The 22,086-nt window shown below is 41.2% G+C and overlaps 1 protein-coding gene across 3 annotated transcripts in view; it reads left to right on the top strand.

Moving 5' to 3' along the window:
* The window catches only part of LOC149214773 (DNA primase), a 344,533-nt gene that overhangs the window by 196,362 nt on the left and 126,085 nt on the right, over nucleotides 1–22,086 (top strand). The window lies entirely within an intron of this gene.

Raw genomic sequence — 22,086 nt, 5'->3', positions numbered from 1 at the left:
CACAACACTGATTTTGCTTGCTTTCCTGTGATTGAAGACTATAATATTTGTAGAACAATGAAGTGACAACAACCAGTTCCCTTCGAATTGACCACCCAAGTAGTGCCAAAGCACTCTAGATCCAAGATCTAGGGGAGGGAACCTATATTTTAAATCCCAAAGTAGAATACTTGTATGGCACCAAGGGCCTTGAAAAACTTGCAGATCTGCTATGTTACAACAAGGAAAAGTGCTGATATGAAACAAAAAAAACTTATTGCATAGTGGAATGTATATGCAGTAATATCTCACATCTTATTGAAGTAATCCTTGGCTAAGATGTAGCTTTATTTCTTGCAATTCCAAGGTAAAATAAACATGATAAAACTTCTAAAAATCAACTAGTTAATTATCCTAAACCAAAATAGAAAATAAAAGATTTTATTTTTTAATATATAAAATGGTTGTTATAGACGCCTTACCTTGTATCACAACAAATTACCTCAAGAAGCCGGATTGCAAAACACACATGAACTTAAGTTGGCCTTGCAGTTTGACAGTTAGATGGGCATGGTATCGAAAGAGAAAATTGTAGAAAATTTAAGTGTTTCCTGTAGCCCTCCCTTGTTTCAGTTTCTTTGCATGAGTTTAATGCCCACAACACTACAAATTAAGTTGATATATAAACCAATGTTGCACGAAGCGAGAACGTTTTTTGGAAGTGAAGCATACAAAGCGTCATTTCCCAAAAATCTAGGAAGCGAAGCATCTCAAAAGCATCTACTACATATATAGATATTTTATCTTTTTGCATTTGTATTCAATAAAAATATCGAAAATACAAAGTTAGTTGTAGATGTGAAAACATGCATATTTGAACATAAATCAAGATAGATATGGCATCCATTATACATCAATGATTAATTATTCGAGCATCAACCATCTAGATTCTAGCAATTACAAACATACATCAAATTTTTAAGCATTAGCAATTTAGCATATCATAATGATAAAACATAAAACATTTTGAACATAAAATCATAAAAAATTCAAATGACTTATCTAGCAAGTCACAAGAGCAACTGTAAACATGCATCATGTCCAAAATTCAAATAATAATGTTTACAAGATAGACCATTTGGCCACCACCAAGTGTGAAAATTCATTGAAATGTAGCAACTGGAAATTATTCTTCTAACTGGTTAATTATTAAGAAGTTTATTTGCTACGACAAACAACGAATAATTCACGCTGCAATTTTTTCACAATAAAAATTATGTTGTTGCAATGAAATTTGTGGAATTGAGAAATCTAGAGCAATCACACACACAAATTGACACCATTATTTTGGGACAATTGTCCCCGGAAAAACCCAATGTGGGAAAATCGATGCAACAAATGAGGGTTTTATTATTATGCAGTAGCATAAATTCTGTGTACAATAAAATGGACACCAAATTGGCGATCCTATATGAGAGAAATATTGGCAAAAATATCTGAGGGAATTTACCCTTGTCATCAAGCAATGCTAGCCCCAACTGGCCACAAAAAACTACTCTGACTAACCCCTACAATAGCCCTCTACACAGACCCTGCGCAGCCAAACTCAAACTCCTCTAGAACTGCCTTTGAATAAGTCATTCTCCTTGTAGTTGCTGCTAGAAGTCACTAGATAGACCTTCTCGAAATCTTCCCGACCTCTGACACCTAAAACCTCCTCCTGCTCAACCAAATCGAATTGCGCAGTCTCCTGGAGAAATAATATGGCCTCCTCCCCTGACTCTTCCAAAACAGGAAACTCCTTTGGAAATCTGCTACTCTGCCCCTCTGCCACCTGCTACTTGATCACTGGCTCGGTCTCACCGCTGAATCACCTGCTATTGGAAAATCGAATTGCCTTGACCACTGAGTATTTACACTAGTTTGTCCACCATCTACCCGATCAACTTCCTCTTATAATTTCTTGTCGGGGAACCAACGACCATGATTAAATCCTTATCAACGACTTAGATCATCTATGAGTTGATCCATGTGTGTTTTTAGAGAATTCTTACCTTTCTCTATTAATTCCTATTAATTAATTGATTTCCCTCAGTTAGACTTATAAAATGATTAATTATCGATCAATTAATTTAATTGAGCTGTCTTTAGGTGGAATTTCTAGAAACGATTTTTGGGTTCTGAAGAACTCATGTGTTTTAACCTCTCCACAAAGTTTGGGACTAGAACACCATCTTATGCTACAAAAACTAACACTGCCTCTTAGCGAAGAAGGTGTTCTAGTGCTGCACTGCTACGACACTGTCTCTGCATCATCCTCCCATACACGCTGTTGATGTCTGACAATTGTAGCTGCCTGCCACTGTCCATCAACCCCTGCGCTAACTCTGATTCATCTGCTACTGGCTGGAGTCTAACCATGATGCTGCTGACACTGCAATGTACAACTTGTACTACTGCCAACTTTGCATCTACACTGCAACCCAACTAACACTCCCTCTCACTGTTGCTGTTATTGCTGCTGCAACTACTGCAACTGAGAAGCATCTGAATCAACCATGGCTCTGTGCTACAACTGTCTCTTGAGACTCTGACTACTACTAGCCTATCCATTGGGAAATATGCACTGCTGTTGACTCTGTATTGTGCCTCCTACACTGCTATCAACATTGCTCTGTGCCCCTCAACATCTGACTGCAACGAGTCTGCAACTGTCACTCTGGAACTGACTGCAACACCTGACACTGATCCTCTTGCTGCTGAATACTATGGGACCCTGTAACAAGGGTAATGATCCATGAGAAGAGTATACTGCAACTACTGCTGCTCTCCTATGGACCCTGCCCAGATCTTTGCAACTCTGGAACTAAAGCTCTACATTGCCCCACCTCTCTACTAGAGGTATAACTGCATACAAAACGAATTGTTCCTCCAACCTGGAGGAAAACTAATCTATCTCTGTTGAAGCTGCTGCTTCTCCATCCTGTCCTTCTTCCTCTGCGGACACTAACTATTGTAGTGATTGAACTTGCCACACTTGAAGCACTTGATCTTCGACAAATCCTTCTTTTTCTTCTTCTCTTCTTGCGAGCCTTGTCCTTGACAAGGACCTTTTTCTTTTCCTTTCGATGCAAAGGCCACATTTTCCTCCTCCTTCACACCTTCGGCCCTTTGTTGCTATTGTTGTTGATGGAGCTCTTTAGTAAAGCTTGCCTCATCTCCTCTTGTGTAAGATTTGCCCACATCCGGTCCCACCTAGGCAACTGATCTCGTTCCAGAATGCTCTGAATAAGGTCTCCCACTCCTCGGTGACACTGTTGAGGGCCAAACACACAATTTTTGTAGATGGAGGAGACTCTCCTACGACTAGAAGCTCATCCCATATATCCTGAATTTTGGTGAGATAAGGGTTGATGCCTTCACCCTTCTGCATTCGAACGTTCCTCAACTTTTCCTTTAGGAAGATCTTCCGTTGCTTGGATGGATTCTGATATAGTGAGGCAATAACATCCCATATTTCTTTTGCGTATTCTTAGCTGCAAGGTGTGAGACTATATGATCTTGAACTCCATCGAGAATCAACAGCTTCACCTTGGCCATCTCCTTTTTCTAATTCACTAGTTGATCAACATTTGTAGGTACGACTACAACCTTTCTGCATACATCGTCAGACCATATTCATCTAGCAGGAATGCCATCCTGGCCTTCCAGATACAATAGTTTGATGCACCCTCTAATTTGTCCTGATCTCGGAGTATTGCTGAAGCCATCAATGCACAAACTCGACCTGGGAAGGAAATCTCCCTCTTTCAATTGCTTGACTGCTAACACTGTTACTCCCAGTCCTTGGAGTGAGAAAATCTCTCTGTTGCTAATGCTTGCTGCAACTAGAAACTTTGGATTTTTGAAACGAGAAACACTCTAAGAGAAACTCCCTCAGTGTGTGCAATTTCTCTTCTACTCGCGCTGATTCTGCTATTGCAAACTGAAACTTTGGATTTTTGAAACGAGAAACACTCTAAGAGAAACTCCCTCAGTGTGTGCAATTTCTCTTCTACTCGCGCTGATTCTGCTATTGCAAACTGCTGCAAAAATCAACTACGCCCAACAAGGAATCTGCTTTGCGAAAAATACGAGCTGCTCACCTTTTGCTTGCTGGAATCACTTCCCAGACAAATCTACCCTTCCTGCACTCTGCAACTGGAAATTTGACACCCTGTCCAACAATTCACATTGTCTGGCTAGGCACTGTGCAACCCCTAGGAAATTCGTGTTGCTGCTCCCTTTGAGACATGGAATTCTCCCTCTTCGTCTTTGAGCCTCTTGTTTGTCAACAATGCTTTGATACCATGTGAAAATTCCTTGAAATGCAACTTTTGGAAATTATTCTTCTAAGTAGTTAATTATTTAGCAGTTTATTTGCTACGACAAACAACAAATATTTCACACTGCAATTTCTTCACAATAAAAATTATGTTGCGGAAATAAAATATGTGGAACTAAGAAACTTAGAGCAATCACACACACAAATTGACACCATTATTTTTGGACAACTGTCCTCCAAAAAACCCAATGTGGGAAAAGTGATGCAATAGATGTGTGTTTTATTATTATGCAGCAACAAAAATTCTGAGTACAACAAAATGGACACCAATCTGGCAATCCTCTTTGAGAGAAATACGGGCAAAAATACCTGAGGGAATTTACCCTCCTCCTCAAGCAATCTTCGCCCCAATTGGCCACAAAAACTGCTCTGGTGAACCCCTGCGTCAGCCTTTTGCACAGGCCAAACTCACACTCCTTCAGAACTGCCTCTTAATAAATCGTTTTGCCTGTTGATGCGGCTGGAAATCAGTGGCCATACCCTCTAGAAATATTCCCAGCCTCCAACACCTGAAACCTCCTCCTGCTCAGCCAAATCAAACTACCTCTTTGAGGCTCATGCGTAGCCTACTGGAGTGTTAAAATTGGCAACCAGGGCAAAACTTCATGTGGGTCATCTTATTCATGGCTAATAATATTTTTATTAGATTCCTCTCGTCGAGAGGTGTAGGATTGATATAAAGATCATCCAATTCCGATAAGTATTCATGGAGATATGAATTTATTTTGATTATGGAATTATTATCAAGCAGACCTACAACTCATGTAGGCTCAGAAGCCCAACAGTCGCATCTATTCACCCACCAACGTTGTGTATAAATATAAGAGGACTTTTCCTCATTTGGACTCACTCATCTCATCACATCTCTCTCTCTCTACTGCACAGATATGAGTCTCTTCTCTACTGCGCTGAAATGGGTCTCTCTCTCACACATGTGAAGCCGGAAGCTGTTGAATTTGAAGCTGCAACTGCAGAACTAAAGATTGACTTGTGTGGCCTAGAAGATCTCCTCTTTGGAACTGCGCTGTAGGTTCATCTGAACCTCCTTTGAAAGCCACAATTTTTGGTGGTGGAATGAAGTCAATCCGACGAACGGTTTGCAAGATATCGACTGCCCTAGTTTGAAGCCGGAAACTGCTGAAACTGAAGCTGCAACTGCAGAAGTAAAGATTGACTTGCGTGGCCTAGAAGATCTCCTCATTTGAACTGCGCTGTAGGTTCATCTGAACCTCCTCTGGAAGCCGAAACTTTTGGTGGTGGAATGAAGTCAATCTGACTGTCGGTTTGTGAGATATGGTCTGCCCTAGTTTGATAATGAAGCCGCTAATGCTGATGCTGCTGATCTAGGGTTTGCTACTGCTGATATGAATCAGATTTATTGTACTATTTCTCTCTGCTGAATTATTGAAGATAAAAGAAGATTTGATCAAAGGGTTTCCCCACACATTGTGGGGTTTGTCCCTGGCTAGCCGCCACATCTTGTGTCTCTTGTCTTGGCTTGTTTTCTGTCGATCGTTTAATGTTCTATCTGCACTTTACTTTATGTACATGTGATTGCTAATCGGTGGAATATAATAAGAAAAAGAAGTAAACTGTTATAAGCATAGAACATACCACAACTTAACATGGTATCAGAGCTGAGGTGAAGACAAAGCCCGAGCAAGAGCAAGAGCAATCATTGAAGAGAAGATTGGCAAGGCTATCCTAAAAGAACTATGGGGTCGTCAACACTCTTTCCTGCCAAAGACAAGCTCCGTGAGAAAGCTGACTATCACGGATGGAAGATGTCTATCGATCTAACCCTTGAAGATCAAGGAGTGCTGGACCATGTAAGAGGCAATATTGTTGAGCCTTCATCAAATGCATTTGTTGCTGCCTGGAACAAATGGAAAAATGGAGAAGTCAAAACAAAGAAGATCATCCGGGACTCTATCGACAAGCGCTTGGTGGCCTACATCTCTGATCTAGACACCTCCAAGGAAATCTACGACAGACTGGTGAGTTTATTTAAAGTTAATGATGCAAATCAAGTTTTGTTTCTTAGAAATAAGATGAGGGAAATCAAGAAGGGTAAAGATGAAAGTATGCAAGCATACTTCTTAAGAATCACCGAGATCAAGAACGATCTCCTATCTATTGGGGAAACTATTACTGGCAGAGAAATGGTACTCACAACTCTTGGAGGATTGCCATTTGAATGGTATGTGTTCAGGACTACTCTTTTGAACTATAATGTAATTCCTGGTTTCGAGGAATTAATGGCTAGATGCATTCAGGAAGAAACAAGGGAAGAAGAGTAGGAAATGCCCTTGCCTAAAGGTCCTCCTGCTGCTTTTTCTTCTCATGCTAAGAAAAGAAATAATTCTGGGTCTAAATCAAAAGGAAAGGCTGGACCTAAGGGTGGAAGAAAAGGATGATGTTACATCTGCGATAAAGCAGGTCACTATGCAAGGGAGTGCCCTGATAGAAAGGACTCACACCGGGACAATGATCAAAATCCCTCTGATGGCAAATCAAAGGAATGACAAATTCAACAGCAAAGGTAAGAGGAGAGCTGGGGATCGAGGAAGAAGACAACCATTCAAGAAGGCTAGAAAGTCCAGGATGTATTAAATGCACCTGACCTCAAAAAGAACCTAGTGTCTATCTTGGCAATGGAAGACAGAGGCTACAAGGTAACCTTCAGCAATGGCAAGGTATGTATATGGAAAAATAATGTTAAAAATGCCTTTACTCTTGGGTTTAGTGTTGATTCATTATATCAGGTCGATGGAAGTCCGCTAGGTGTCATGTCTTGTCACACATCTCTTTAGTCCGAACTTTGGCATCAGAGGTTTGCCCACCTTCATTACAAAGCTCTACCCGATGTAAGACAGATGGTAACAGGGATGCCTGAATTCCAAGTAGAGAAAGAAGGTGTATGTCCGGGATGTGCCGAAGGAAAGCTCAAAAGGGGACCATTCCCTTCAAGTCAAAGCAAGACCTCCGATATATTACAACTAGTTCACTCAGACATATCAGGCATGATGCCTGTGAACTCCTTGGGAGGATACTCATATTATCTCACTTCTACAGATGACCATTCTCGAAAGACCTGGATATACTTCTTGAAAAAGAAGGATGAAGTGTTCCCTTGGTTCCGACACTTCAAAGCCCTAATCGAGAATCAAACCGAAAAGAAGATCAAGATCTTAAGAACTGACAATGGGACTGAATATGAATCTAATGAGTTCCATGATTTTTGTAAAGAGGCTGGCATCAAGAGGGAGACTACTACACCATATACTCCTGAACAAAATGGTGTGGCAGAAAGGAAGAACCGCACAATTATGGAAGCTGTCCGGGCAAGGCTACATGATCAAAGTCTTCCTAAGTTTCTATGGGCTGAAGCTACAAACACTGCCGTATATGTACAAAATCGATGCCCTCATCAAGCATTGGGTTCCAAGACTCCTGAAGAAAAATTCACCGGTAAGAAACCTGATGTTTCTCATTTTAAAATTTTTGGAAGCCCTGTATACTTTCATGTGCCGAAAGAGAAAAGAAATAAATTGGGAGCATCTGGAAAGAAGGGAATTTTCGTGGGCTATGGTGAAAATACTAAAGGCTATAGAATCTATGTAGCCGGTCAAAGGGAAGTCATAATTAGTCATGATGTCACCTTTGACGAAGATATGGCTCTCAGCAAGGTGATCAATCTTCCGACTTTGAGGAGCTCTCAAGAAGCCGACACCAGGGAACCGAAAGAAAAGGATGATGAATCAATGCCTGATGTAGAAGAACCCATGGATCCGATTGATCCTCATTCACATGAGCCTTCCTCTTCTAGGAAGAGGCCTTCATGGCTTAGGGGGATACTTGATGATGCTGAAGGACATGCTGCACCCTGAGGAACCTTCCATCAAAGTAAGAAACTTAACAGGTATCAGGGATACCTGACCATCATGAGCACGATCATACAAAATGAAACTTCATCATTCTCAGATGTCATCGAGCATTAACTATGGAAGGATGCTATGACCATAGAATATGAGTCTATTATGGAGAATGATGTCTGGGAAGTAGTTCCCAGACCCTGGACAAGACAATTGTTACTTCAAAATGGCTTTACAAGATAAAGCATGCAGCAAATGGAAGTATGGAAAAGTATAAGGTTCATTTTCTTGCTCGTGGTTTATCCCAGAAGGAAGGTATAGACTATGATATTCGCACCTGTTGCCAGATATACAACCATCCGCTTGATCATAGCCCTTGTGGCTTCACAAGGATGGAACCTACATCAGATGGATGTTAAGACCGCGTTCTTGCATGGTTCTATCAAAGAAGAGTTCTACATGGAACAACCCGAAGGATTTGAAATTTATGATCAAAAATCTCATGTCTGTAGGTTGGAGAAGGCTCTCTATGGGCTGAAGCAAGCACCCCGATCATGGTATGAGAGGATCGACAGCTACTTGATGAAGCTAGGATTCACTAGATCCTAACCTTTACTTTAAGGTTGAAGATGACAAGCCTCTCATACTGGTGCTGTATGTAGATGACCTCTTTCTAACAGTTGCAAACCCTCTCATTCACAAATGTAAGAGGGAGATGGCTTCTGAATTTGAAATGAAGGACCAAGGACTTGAAGTGTGGCAGAAGCCAAGGGAAATTTTCCTATCTCAAGGAAAATATGTGGTAAATATATTGGAAAGATTCGGTATGATGGACTGCAAGCCTGTGACTACCTCGAGGATCTTAACTTTTAGAAGTTATATGGTAGTGATGTCGGACCAGACTTGGGAAATGCCTCTGAGTTTCAAAAACTCATTCGCATTGATGTTCTTGGTGAACCTCCGTCCGAACATATGTTTTGCAGTTAGCATTGTTTGAGCTCATATTTGGTTGAGCCTCACTGGATTGATGCCAGGAATCTTCTGAGATGTCTTCAGGACACAATCTCTCATGGATTAAGATACACTGTCGGAGTTGTGAGACTACTTGGATATACTGATGTTGATTGGGTAGGCAGTGTGGTGGACCGTAAGAGCACTTCCGGGTACTGTTTCACCTTGGGATCTGCTTCGATATCCTGGATGAGCAAGACGCAGAAGTTGGTGGCTTTGAGCACTGCTGAAGCAGGATATATTGTTACTAGCATAACCTTGTGTGAGGAAGTCTGGTTGCGAAAGCTCTTCAGTGAGCTGTTTGGATTTACATTGGATACCACTGTGATTCTCTGTAACAACCAGAGGTGGGATTTGATTATTGAGGAATCCCATATTCGTCAGTTGCTCCAGCAGATAGACATCATCTAGGATATGGTAAGTCGATGAGCAAGGAAGCTCCATCACATTAAGATGATGTATAGGTTGATACACCTTGTCAAAGCCCCGAGGAAAGATCTAATCTGTGATTTTCCCAAACGACTTGGAGTCGGCAAGAAACCTTTGTACAAGGGTCCTGCATGTTGCATAAATTGAGTTCTGGGAGCTCTGAGGGCTTGCGGTTCCTACTGGAGCAACATATGACCACAGGGTGACTCACTCTCCCCTGGTGGTGCACACTGGAACAAGATGATTCGCTCTCTTGTGGGACAAGATGATTCGCTCTCTTGTGGAACAGGATGATTCGCTCTCCTGTGTAGCAGGATGATTAGTTCTCCTGTGAGGCCTGGATTGATGTGTTCTCCATGGCAGCCTGGATTGATGTGTTCTCCACGACGATTGTAGCAGGATTGATGTGTTTTCCTGTGAGGCCTGGATTGATGTGTTCTCCATGGCAATTGTAGCAGGATTGATGTGTTCTCCTGTGAGGACAGGATTGATTAGTTCTCCTGTTGAGGCATCCTACCCATGCAGTCTGGGACTCATGGGAAGTACCTCTCATCTGATCAATGAGCAGGGAAATGAAGTTAGGGACCATAGTAGTACCGATGGACGCATCGTTGTAACTACCATACTCCCTACGCTAGGATGACCTCCATTGATCTGGGATCAATGATACTGGTCTGGGACTAGTGGTAGGAGTTGTACCATACTATGACGCTGACTTCGGGTCGGTTGAGACTGGTCTGGGATCAGTGGTACATACTCTGAGACTGACTTTGAGTCAGTGGAGGATGATATTGGTCTGGGACCATTGGAGTTGTACTCACTATGACACTGACTTTGGGTTGGTTGAGATTGGTCTGGGACCAGTGGTACATACTCTAAGACTGACTTTGAGTCAGTATGATACATCCTCGATCATTTCTTCTTCTTCATAATTCGGACAAAAGCAGAGTAGAACAGAACAATGCAAGAGCAGAGCAGAACAGAACAAAACAATACAGATCAGTGCAGGGTAGAACAAGACAAAGCAAAACAGGCAAAATAGAGCAGAGCAGGGCAAGGGTCAGGTTGTACAAGGCAGTGCATTTGATGGATGAATAGTAACGACCGATTGACAGATTGCAGATGAAGTTCTCCATGGTTGAGAGGGAGTGTTAAAATTGGCAACCAGGGCAAAACTTCATGTGGGTCATCTTATTCATGGCTAATAATATTTTTATTAGATTCCTCTCGTCGAGAGGTGTAGGATTGATATAAAGATCATCCAATTCCGATAAGTATTCATGGAGATATGAATTTATTTTGATTATGGAATTATTATCAAGCCGACCTACAACTCATGTAGGCTCAGAAGCCCAACAGTCGCATCTATTCACCCACCAACGTTGTGTATAAATATAAGAGGACTTTTCCTCATTTGGACTCACTCATCTCATCACATCTCTCTCTCTCTACTGCGCAGATATGAGTCTCTTCTCTACTGCGCTGAAATGGGTCTCTCTCTCTCACACATGTGAAGCCGGAAGCTGTTGAATTTGAAGCTGCAACTGCAGAAGTAAATATTGACTTGCGTGGCCTAGAAGATCTCCTCTTTGGAACTGCGCTGTAGGTTCATCTGAACCTCCTTTGAAAGCCGCAACTTTTGGTGGTGGAATGAAGTCAATCCGACGAACGGTTTGCAAGATATCGACTGCCCTAGTTTGAAGCCGGAAACTGCTGAAACTGAAGCTGTAACTGCAGAAGTAAAGATTGACTTGCGTGGCCTAGAAGATCTCCTCATCTGAACTGCGCTGTAGGTTCATCTGAACCTCCTCTGGAAGCCGAAACTTTTGGTGGTGGAATGAAGTCAATCCGACTGTCGGTTTGTGAGATATGGTCTGCCCTAGTTTGATAATGAAGCCGCTAATGCTGATGCTGCTGATCTAGGGTTTGCTACTGCTGATATGAATAAGATTTATTGTACTATTTCTCTCTGCTGAATTATTGAAGATAAAAGAAGATTTGATCAAAGGGTTTCCCCACACATTGTGGGGTTTGTCCCTGGCTAGCCGCCACATCTTGTGTCTCTTGTCTTGGCTTGTTTTCTGTCGATCGTTTAATGTTCTATCTGCACTTTACTTTATGTACATGTGATTGCTAATCGGTGGAATATAATAAGAAAAAGAAGTAAACTGTTATAAGCATAGAACATACCACAACTTAACATGGAGAAACAAGACAACCTCCTCTCCTGACTCTTTCAACACTGGAAACTCCTCCGATAATCTGCTACTCTGCCCCTCTGCCACTTGCTCGTCGATCACTAACACGATCTCACTGTTGAATCACTTGCTACTGGAAAATCAGACTGCCTTGATCATTGAGTATCTGCATTAGTGTGTCCTCCATCTACCCCATCAACTTCTTTTTATAATCTCTCGTTAGGGAACCAACGACCATGATTAAATCTTCATCAATGGCTTAGATAGAGGAGGAGGTGTATATCGAACAACCAGAGGGATTTGAGACACATGAGAGAGGCACACATGTGTGTAGGCTAAAGAGAGCACTATATGAGCTCAAACAAGCTCCCAGGGCATGGTATGGTCAGTTAGATAACTACTTGCAACATATGGGCTTCGAGAAGAGCGAAGTTGATTCCAATCTCCACTATCTGATGGTAGGAGGTGAGCCACTCATCCCAATTTTGTATGTGGATGATCGATTCTTGATAGGGTCATCATGGCTCATAGTGTTGAGAAATCTAGGACATTTAGAGTTACAAGATTTCTCTGCTTGATAAGTGCTTGTAATACACTTCTTAGCTTATAATATTTTCTTTTTATGTTATTATTGTGTTCTCTTCATCAAGACAATTACCAATATGCACAATAAAAGACAAGTGAGACAGTATGTAGGCTTCTCAGCTAGGGCCAAAACCTCTCACCTCTTGAGAGGAAAACCTGATCAAAATTATTCTTCTAGATCTTCAATTGATAAGTACCAAGACCATGACATAGACCCTTGACTCTAGTATCCTCCCAAGAACTTTGTCACTTACCGTGATGCTGTCTCTCTTCCCTTCCTCACCTTTCTTCTCGATCTTGAACTACTCTCCTTGGCTCCTTCTAGGGAAACTCGGTCTCTATCCTTCACACTACCTTTTCTTGACTTCCTTTAGAGAAACTCGGTCTCTATGATATCACTGACTTCCTCTAGAGAATCTCAGTCTCTAGAGCTATATCTCAGTCTCCTAGAAGAATCCTTCCTTAATTGCCCTAGGAGAAACTTCTCCTTCACTGCCCCAAAAGAAACCTCCTCTTTGCTGCCCCAGAAGAATCTCTTCTTTGCTGCCTAGAAGAAACCTCCTTCTTCGCTGGTTCGGAAGAACCCTTCTTCATTGCCCCAATGTCTTTTGTTGCCCCAGAAGAAACTCTTTCGCTACCCTTTCTTCGCACTTCTTTTTCCTCTTCTTCGCACTTCTACTTCTTCGTTTCTTCACACTTTTTCTTTACTGAATTCAAGTCGAGTTACTTACTTGAAATGGAGGCCGAGTGTGCTTCTATATACACCTCATACCATGTCCTTTAGGCCGACATGATTGCTGGAGGTTAGGTTGACTTCTTCTGGAGAGTTCCTTCATCGTTGTAGGCCAACTTGAAGAGGATAGATGACAAGTTCTTGGAGGATACTTTACATAGACAAGATTGACCTTTTACAAAGTGTAAAATGACTTCATTACATGACAATGACTCTAACATTTTATAACTAGATGACAAATAAATCCTAAAGACTCTCAATGGGAGTCTTGACTCAAAGACAAAATCCCTTGTTCATGAAACTCATGAAGAAAGTCAATAAAATAATTTTATTTTTCTTATTTACATCTCATTACATAAAATCATATCTACATGTCATTCTGAAGACCGAACCTAGTTACACTTTTCAACACATAGAGGACAGCAAGAGGGACTCGGCTGCTGAGTTTGAGATGAAGGATTTGAGACTAATGCATTACTTCCTAGGACTGGAGGTATGGAAAATGGACGAGGAGATGTTCCTTGGGCAAGGGAGATATACTATGGAGATCTTGAAGAGATTCAAGATGCAAGACTATAGACCCATGTCCACGCCTATGATTACCAATTGGAGGAAGATAGACACATCAAAGGATGCAGATGTGGGCCCAACCTTATATAGGCAGCTCATCAGATCTCTTATGTATTTGGTCAACAGTAGGCCAAACATCTGTTTCGTAGTCAACACTCTTAGTCAGTTTATGGTGGAACCAAAGAGGGTACATTGGACAACAATGAGACATGTTTGGAGGTATTTGCATGACACAATCGAGTATGGTTTGCGATATACTCGAGGTGATGGTGTAAGTTCGTGTGGATACACAGATGCAGACTGGGTAGGTAGTTCAGTGGACTAGAAAAGCACTTCAGGGTGTTGCTTCAGTATTGGATCAGGGGTTGTCTCTTGGTGCAACAAGAAGCAGAAGTCCGTGGCACTAAGTTCTGTAGGGGTAGAATAAATGGCAGCTAGCATGGCCACATGCGAAGCTATTTGGCTTCGAAAGCTGCTAGTGGGATTGTTTGGTCAGCGGATGGATTCAACCAGTATATCCTATGGTAATCAGAGTTGCATAAGGCTCTCTGAGAATCCAGTCTTTCATGATAGGTCAAAGCATATCGACATAAGATACCACTTCAATGATTATGTGTAGCTTGGGTTAGTTCGACTACAACATTTTCCCACAGATCAACAAGTTGTAGATATTCTCACGACAGCCTTGGGTAAGGCAAGGTTTGTCTATTTCAGGCAGAGGATGCAAGTAGTGGAGAATACCTTCCTCGCCAAGAGGGAGTGGTAGTTATTGGTAGCAACGAGCATGTTTTATAGTATTTATGGTGTCTATGAGGCGAAGGAACACATTTTCTCCAATACCCAGAAAATGATTCGCAAGAAACACCTCAATTAGATTAATTAGCCAATTATTTAAAATTTCCCTAAATCTAACTTAGGAAAATTGGTTGATTAAATTAAATTAATGGAGGAAAATCGATTTTTATCTAGAGATTTATGGAAAAGTCACCTGATAGGGTTGCAATGATCTTAGCCATCAATTGTGATTAGATCATGGCCGTTGGTTGCTGAACGAGAGATTATAAGAACAAGTCAATGGGGCTTGGAGAGAGACACTTAGTAGTTCAACTTACCTAGTTGTAGCAAATTGCAAGGGCGTAGTTGAAGTAGAGGGTGACACCAACAACGGGGTTTCAATAGAGATTTTGGGAGAAGAATTCTAAAGAGAATTTCCATTGATTTTCCCATCATTCCAGTGAAAGGAAGGGAAGCCAAATTTATCTGTAAAGAGGCTATATCAAGAGGTGCGAATTATCCAGAGCACAAATCTGGGCAGCAGGTCGATTTCCAGTTGTGGGAGACAGGTTTTGGAGGAAGTGTGAGTTGCAGGTGGACGAAGGGGTTGCAGGAACAAATTTCTAGTATGAGCTCGAGTTCCAGTTGAGCCAGTGCACATTTCCAGTTTCCAGTGCATGTTGTAGGCAAGAGTGTGAATTGCACCAAGGAGGTCAGAATTGTTTTCCAGGCGAAACGTTGAGTTTCCAGATTTATTTTTCCAGTGGAGAAATTGTATGCCGAAGCTTTGCCAATAGGCAAGAAGTTGTATTTCTCAAATTGTTGAAGAATAATAAAACCCTCATATGCTGAATTGGCTTTCCCCACATTGGGGTTTTGCCAGGAACTATTGTCCAAAAAATTTTGTGTCCAAATTTTTGTGTGTGCATTATTTTCTCATTTCTTGAATTTTATTTGTAAAGATTGCATTAGTGAATTAACTATTATTTGCCGAATTAATTTTTTGAAGACAAATAATGCCAGTAGATAAAAGATTAAATTTCCAGTTATTGCAATTAAGGAAATTTCACACCTCTTGTGGTGAACCTGTGCCATGAGATCTTGTGCCCGGTGGTCCTGAACTCTGTGATCTCGGCACCCTAGAAGTAGGTGATCCTCCTGACCTTGGTGTACCACCTGAAGGTCCTGATACTTGTGGTGTGGCTTCTTGTTGAGGAGCTTGTTTCTCAATTCGATCAACCTCTCGAGACCCTCTGCTGCTCAAATCTCACATCCTGCCTGAGAACAACTTTCCCCTGTGCAAGAACGTAAGGCACCCAAAAATCTTGATGTGACCAATCTCATGCTTCCTCCTAGAAAAAGCCTCCTTAGGAGCCTTACTCCCCAAGACTTTATGTGGATTCATGTTCTGCAGATACACTGCAGTGTTACACGCCTCGGCCCATAAAAAGAAAGGTAGCCTCTGATCATGCAACATAGCTCTTGTTGCTCCCACTTTGGCCCTGTTCTTCCTCTCCGCTACCCCATTCTGCTGGGGTTTATAAGGCAATATGTACTCCCTCCTGATACCCATACTCCTACAGAACTCCATAATCTCCTTGGAGGTATACTCGCCCCCATTGTCTGATCTCAAGACCTCGATCTTCTTCCCTGCTTGGTTCGCCACAAGAGCCTTAAACTCTTAGAACCTCTTGAAGACATGATCCTTGGTCCTCAGGAAGAAAATCCAGGTCTTCCTGGAGTAGTCATCAATGAAGGTCACATAGTACTCGTATCCCCTCAACGATACATGAGACATAGGACCACACACGTCAGATTGTATCAAATCAAGAGTACCTGCTACCTTGCTGTCACTACTCGTGAATGGTGTCTTAGTGTACTTTCGCAAAGCACACCCCATGCACAGATCATGATGCTCAATGCTGAACTTAGGTAAACCTTAACCATCTCGCTCAACACCTTGAATGCTCCATGGTGCAAGTGAGCCATCCTCCTGTGCCATATCTCGCATAACTCACTGCTGCTAGTTTGTGTTGAAATTTGGCATCTTAGGGAGAAATTACCTCCTTTAGGAAGCGCTCCTCACCCTTTGGAGACCCTACTAGCCCTTGGAAGAATTTAATTTGCTCAAGGGAAAATATTGTTTTTAACGTGAAAAACCCACATTATACAAAAGTACAAGTTGGCCTGGGCAAGGAAATTTGTCCTCTAAGGAAACACATAAATAGACTATATTTGGCATCACTTGGAGACATCATCACACGGGCGAAGGAGAGAGAGGCTTTTTTTGTTGATCGGATTTAACTTCTGATTGGGCACTGATTTGACCAACATTGTGTTTTGGGATTTTGGGCATGGTTTGACTTAGGATTTTGGATTTGTTTTGGAGGTTGAATTCAGGAGAGAGAAGGTTAAAATTTTCTGAGCACTTTGACTATAGTTGACCACAGATTTGAGGCAGGCTTGACCGTAGGTTGACTTGGTGTGTTGACCAGATTTGTAGGCAAATTTGTTGACTATTTTGACCAAGTTTGATTGCGTTGAGAAGGTCGAGTTCTTTGCTGCGATGACCAAATTTTTTTGGGCACTTTAACCAGTCACTGTTGACTGGTTAGTGCAGTGTTGATTGCTTTTGACTTTGACTAGAAATTGTTGAATTCAAGTTTGACCATAGTTGACTTTCTTGCTCGTATTTGATTGAATATTGGTTGGGCGATTTGACTAATCAAGGCTTTGACCTTTGACTCATTGTTGATGTACTTGAACATTGTATCTCTTTGCTGAACATTTGATGATAATCTAATAGAAGAAGAATTTGGAAAATGTTTTCCCCCTTATGGGGTTTTTCCTTGGTCTTTGACCAAATTGCTGTCTCTATTGTTCTTGTTTGTCTTCTATTGTGCATTTGGTTTACTGTTCTACCTACAATTGCTTATTTTTGCTGGAAGATTGAAATTATATTGGAAATTGCTAATTTAAGAAGAATTATTATAAGTGATTGTGTCAAGCATACAACACTGGAAAATTAACATGGTATTAGAGTTGAGGTGAAGACAAGCCCAATGAGACAAGAGCAATCACCTTTGAAAGAATCTGATTTTAAGGAACTTATTTGATTTGGTCAAGATGTCTACCTCATACTTAGATTGAAGAGAAGTTGAATGACTCATCTAACTATGCAATGTGGAGAACCATGTTGGATGTGATTTTGGATGAAAATGATGTCTTGGAATATGTTGAAGGCAATGTGCTTGAGCCTTCGGAGAATGCTTTCGCTGCTATCAAACATAGTACAAGAAAAGTGAGATCAAAGCTAATAAGATTATTATTGATTCGTTGAGAGATCATTTGATTGTTTATATTTCGAAGTTTAAGAAGTCCAAGGAAATGTATGATAAACTGGTTGGAATGTTCGAAGTCAACAACTTCAGTCACATTCTTTCTTGGAAGAATCAACTTAAGGACATCAAGATGAATAAAGGAGAGATTGTGCAGTCATACTTCATGAGGATATCCCAACTCAAAGATCAACTATTGTCTGTCGGAGAAGTTACTTCTGACAGAAAGCTGGTACTAATTGCACTTGGAGGTCTTCCACCTATTTGGGAGACGTTTATTACAACTATTAACAACAATGACAGGTTCCCGACATTTGATAAGTTCATTGGCAAGTGCACTCAAGAAGAGACCAGGATGGTATCTAGAGGGAGAATTTAAAAACATGAAGAAGGGGAGCCCAGTGCATTCGCTCTTCAAGACAAGAAGAGGAAAGGTAGAGGAAGACCATCTAATTCAAGAAGGCTTCCACCAACATCCAGGGATTCTAATAGAAGAATTAAAATGGATGTGTCACAATTTGAATGCTACAATTGCGACATGCTTGGTCACCTTGCTCGAGATTGTCCGAAGAAGAGAAATGCCCATAGGTCCAACTACAACAACAATCATGGCTACAACAACTACAAGTCTAATGATAAAGAAGAAGTGCTCCTGCTGATCGTGAAGAAGGCCACTGTCCTTAAAAGAGATCAAGGAACTCAAGGTATGGAAAAAAAGCAGCTACTACTGAATCTGAATATTTTCTTGTTTTCTTCTCTTTCTAGTTCCTCTCCTTTGGATTCATTTGATAGTTGGTTGGTAAATAGTGAGGCCTCTAGACCAATGTTGCACGAAGCGGGAGCGAAGCGGAAGCGCGAAGCGCGGAAGCGTCATTTTCCAAAAATCTAGGGAGCGAAGCGTCCGCGGAAGCGTCTGCTATATATATATATATTTTTATATATTTTTTTGCATTTATACTCAAAACAAACATCCCAAATACCAAATTAATTGTAGAAGACATGAAAACATGCATATTTTTGCATAAATCAAGATAGATATGGCATCCATGATTCCATTGTAGTTACTAGTATGTACAACAATCATCTATATTCTAGCTATTACAAACATACATCAAATTTTTAAGCATATTATAAAACATAAAACATTTAAGCATATTATAAAACATAAAACATAGAGCATATTATGATTTATCTAGCAAGTGAGCAACTGTCAACATTTGTCATGTCCAAAATTCAAATAATAATGTTTACAAAATATGTCACTTGGTCACCGCCAAGCCAAAAAGGTTCAAAATTCAAATTCACAAGTCTACAAGTCTAATGAGTAATCTATAGACTATGACAAAAAGAAGTAGATTGTGAATATATCTACTAATCTCTCCTCCTTCCACCACGAATAGAACGTGATGGCGTGCCTCCACGTGGTGGCAATGAAGAAGATGGTCCCTGTGTAAGTCGTGGCACTGGAACTGATGAAGAAGAACCCCCTGCTGTTGGTGTTGAACCATGGAACCTAGGACCAGATGGGGGTGGGGGTGGTGGCATATCAACACGGTCATCATCATCCTAGAATCGCTCAAAAAATTCATGCAAAAAAAAAAAAACACTAGTTAACAAAAAAATTAAAAACATGAATTAGAGAAATGCTTTATAAGGGAAAATTGGAAAATTCATACCACAATGGACATACCAGGAGAGCATCCTCTAATTGCTCTAGTTGCAACACTCCATCCTCCAAATTGGGCTCCTCTGGATGCTTGTCCCAAGTCACCAAGTCTTTATTAGACTTTGCATCTTCACAGTAATGGGACAACAATCGCAAGTTGTAATGAACATAAACCAAGCTCTCTGCCCGGTCTAAACTCAACCTGTTCCTTTTAACACTGTGGATGAAAGAATAAGAGCTCCAACACCTCTCTGCAGAAGAAGTGTTTACCACCTGTGATAGCACCCGCAATGCCAAACTCTGTAGAAGTGGAGTAGGCCCTCCATGCATGTTCCACCACTCAAGAGCAGAAAAATGCTCTCGATCTTCAATTGAATGCATGCTCCCAAATGGACCAGTGTTGAGCGTATAGTTGCTCACCTGTCTCCGTACCAATGCAGCCTCCTCATTATCAGGGATTAATCTACTCAATGCAGCCATATATTTTTCGTGAACCTCTTTATCTTGGTGTGGTTTTTTCCTGCTTCCCCCCCCAGGTGCTGGTTTTGAAAGCCATGATGGATGATAGTACCTAGGTGTCAAAACATATGCTAATGCATGCAATGGAACATTTAGCATATCCCATCGCTTTTCCACCTCTTCACGAATATAATTGTACAAGGTGGTATCTCTAGGCTCAACAATGTCTTTAATCTGCCCCAACATGCTATCCATTTGCTCATACACCTCCCCAATTACTGGTCGATCTGAATCTGCAAACTTGATCATGTAATAAATTGGTTTGGTGAATTGCAAAACATATTTAACCTGTGACCAAAAGTAAGTGTCAAGAACAGTGTCCTTGACTACATTAGCAGTAGCACCATCTGTACACTGGTTAATTTCATCCCATGTTTCAGCACACACCAGATTAGTTAAAGCTTGTCTCACCTTCACTAGCCGCCTAAAGGTGAGGTAATAACTAGCAAATCTTGTCTTTGCAATTTTAAGCAATTGCAACTTGGAGTAAGTGCCATAGAAGTAGTTTACCCTTGTATGCCCTGTGATGAATTTAATGAGCTGCTTCCCTTTCCTGTAAACCTCAGCAATCCACCCACATTCTTTGTGTTTCACAATATCATGCATCAAAAGGTTCAATGTGTGAACCAGGCACCCAGACCAAAAGATGTGTGGATGAGTACGTTCAATAATTTTTCCTGCTGCCTTACAATTTGCTGCATTATCTGTGATCACTTGAACCACATTATTCGGACCAACATCTTTGATTGATTTCAATAGGAGATCTGCAATGTTTTGTGCAGTTGCACTGATGGAGGAGGAGTCATGACATGCAATAAATACTGCACCCTTAGAAGAAACACCAAGAACATTTATCAAATGTTGGTTTCTAATATTTGTCCACCCATCTGATACAATGGATACCCCATAATCCACCCACTCATGTGTAAAACGTGTCAAAGCTCTTTGAACCTTAGCTTTTTCTCTTTCTAATAACACTGTTCTAGCTTTCTCATAGTTGGGGGCCTTGTATCCTTTTGGGGCTTCATTGATGGCCTTTACCATGTCATGCCAATAGGGAGAGCGAAGCACATTGAATGGTACACCGCAAGCACAAAGAAAACGGACTACCTTTCCATCCACATCATCCCTCCCAGTAACATTAAGGAAATCCGCTATTGTTTTTCTACCTCCAGAGGTTGCAGAAGTACCATAAGGAGATGGGCAACTACCAAATTTAGAGGTTGCACTTGATTCTGAATGAGTTTTTTGTTTCTTGTTTTTTTGTTGTGCAACCATCTCTATTTTGATGTATTTTTGTCTTTGTTCACTTGAAATTTTTGGGCAAATGGCTACCCCCACAGAACCCTTTTTTTCATCACTCTCTAGCACCCCACAAAAATGCCTCCTCAGACGGGTATATGAACCCGTATATGGTTTTCCTCCATGACAATCATGAGGGCACATCCATTTGTAAGATCCACCACCCTTTCCCCCTTCAAGTTTGGTCACATAGTTCCACAAGGGATTTGATGTACCTTTCCCATCTTGTGCTTCAGTGTCCTCTTCAAGTTCATCCCCTTCCTCTTCAAACCCTTCCTCCTCATCATACATTGGGTCACTACTATTAGGACCAAGTTCATCCCCTTCCTCTTCCCCTCTATTCCTCACCCTTGCCATCATTAAAACCAAGAGTGGAATGATACATAGAAGCCAAAAGAACACCATCTTGGAATATGGATATAGGTGGTGGACAACCTGTAAATAAAGGAGCAAGTAGAAATAATGGGAAAGAGTAGGAGAGGGAGGAGAAAAATACAATTTTTTTTTCAAAAAAACAAGGGAGTTTGGGGTTTGAACTTACCTCTTTAGCTCTTGTAGATGAAGTCCTCCAAGCTCTTGCTCCAAGCTCCTCCTCCTTCTCCTAGCTCCTCCTTCTTCACTCCTCCAAGCTCTCCTCTCTTCTCCTCTCTTCTCCTCTCCTTTCCTCTCTTCTCTTCTCCTCTCCTCTCTTCTCTTCTCCAACTCTCATAAACTCAAAGTGAG

This window comes from Pinus tabuliformis, chromosome 1_1 (assembly GCF_031772625.1).
Source record: "Pinus tabuliformis cultivar Carrire ecotype Pingquan chromosome 1_1, CPIR1, whole genome shotgun sequence".
In the NCBI taxonomy this organism is placed as follows: domain Eukaryota; kingdom Viridiplantae; phylum Streptophyta; class Pinopsida; order Pinales; family Pinaceae; genus Pinus; species Pinus tabuliformis.
The sequence above is the reverse complement of the archived record's forward strand: the minus strand, read 5'-3'. Positions and strand labels throughout refer to the sequence as shown.